The sequence below is a fragment of the Lycium barbarum genome, chromosome 4 (genome assembly GCF_019175385.1).
Source record: "Lycium barbarum isolate Lr01 chromosome 4, ASM1917538v2, whole genome shotgun sequence".
In the NCBI taxonomy this organism is placed as follows: domain Eukaryota; kingdom Viridiplantae; phylum Streptophyta; class Magnoliopsida; order Solanales; family Solanaceae; genus Lycium; species Lycium barbarum.
The window spans coordinates 85,436,566-85,438,538 of record NC_083340.1 but is presented as its reverse complement, the minus strand read 5'-3'; positions in this window follow the sequence as shown (position 1 = coordinate 85,438,538).

The following is a 1,973-nucleotide window of genomic DNA, read 5'->3' as shown; positions in this document are numbered from 1 at the left end:
CATGCATATTTCATATGGCATCTTATGCATACATTATTTGATGTTATTTACGTGATCTGAAGGGAAATTGTTCCGGACATGACATTCCATAGATTTGGGAATGAGCTTGCATTGGTAGTGTATGTACGGATGTTGTTATGGTTATTCATCCTCGTGATTATTGTTGAATTCGACATTCATGCATACATTCATCCTGCATTTCTCATGGTCATGTGACGTGGTTCCAAAGGAAAAATTGATGGAAAAAGAGTATGGAAACGTATGATAAGAAAGTGAAAGATGGAAGTCATCTCTAGGCTGTGTGCAAAGTGGCTAATATTGTGAAAGTCATCTCTGGGTTGTGTGCAGAGTGGCTAATATTGTGGAAGTCATCTCTGGGCTGTGTGCGGAGTGACTGGTACATGGACTTCGTGAGTCCCCAATGGGTCATGACTATCGAGACGTGGAGGATATCCATCTGTAGCATGTGTGTGCGGTATGAGACAGTTGGCCAGTACATGCACATGCGTTCATATTACACCCACTCATATCATTGATTCTGTTATTTTCATTTATATCATTGCATGGTATGCTTCCGCATTGATATCTTTGGTTGATAATTCATTGAGTTGATGTTTTCTTGTAAGGTGTTTACTTGGAGACTTGACGGACTCGAGGATTAGAGACTTTCTCCTAGGCTATGATTTGAGATTATGGAGTCTTATTGTGGTTCCTATTACTTAGTGATTATGCTTGATTGCTTATCTGCCTATTTGTTAATTTCTGTCTTTATACGTGTAAACTAATTGTTGTTGGCCTATGATACCTACCAGTACATAGTGTTTGTACTGATACTACCTTGATGTACTCTTTTCTGAGTGCAGAGTTCATCATATGATTCATGTCAGCATCTCGCAGGTGATTCCCGCGGCTTTTTATTCTAGTTTCCAGGGTGAGCCACGTTCCAGATCCGTGGCCCAGAAAACTCTCTTCTTATGATATCTGTCTTTCTGTTTCGAACAGTATTTTAGACACCTATGTATTTATTCATTTCGAACTTACGCAATTTTATAGTGGCTCGTGTACCATGCCTTGACCAGATCTTTGGGGTGTCGTTGTATTTTCGCACTTAGCATTTATCTATGATATTGAGACTACCTTTATTATTTAATTTCTGCATGTGATAACTAAAAACAATTAAGTAAAGGGAAAGGCTCACCCACCAGAAGGGTTATTATGAGTGCCCGCTCGACTCACGAGTTGGATCATGACTCCTTCAAACTGAATATGATGATATTCTTAGACAGGAAGCTGAATTTTGGAAACTTAAGTCAAGAATAACTTGGTTAGCGTAAGGTGACTCTAATACTAAATTCTTCCACACTTCAACACTAAATAGAAGGAAGGAACAGAATTCTGGCACTCCAAGATGATGCAGGGAACTAGATCTATGAAAACAGTGCCATTAAAGATACCATCACCAATTATTACCAAAACTATTACACCACTGAACACCATAAAACTGCCAGATATCAGAACACAAACCCTTCAATTAGGGGTAGCCTACTAGAGGAAGATAAACAACTCCTTAACTGTCCCCTTAGATACGAGAAGATTAAGAAGGTTGTTTTCTCCTTTAAACTTCTAAAAGCTTCTGCACCTGATGGCTTTCATCCTTTCTTTTACTAGAAATTTTAGGAGAATATCAAGCACCCTCTCACCCAATTCTGTCAGAAAATCTTCACAAACCACAAAATGGAAGAGGAAGTTAATACCACCAACTTATGCTTAATCCTTAAGTGTGCCAATGCTACTATCCTCAATAACTTCAGACCAATTGACCTTTGTAATACCCAATACAAAATCATCACCAAGATCATTGTCCATAAAGTTAAGCCTTTACTCCCTAAGATTATAGGTCCTAACCAGGCTAGTTTCTTAGCAGGAAGAAAAGCTGCTGATAATGTTATCCTTGTGCAAGAATGTATCAACCA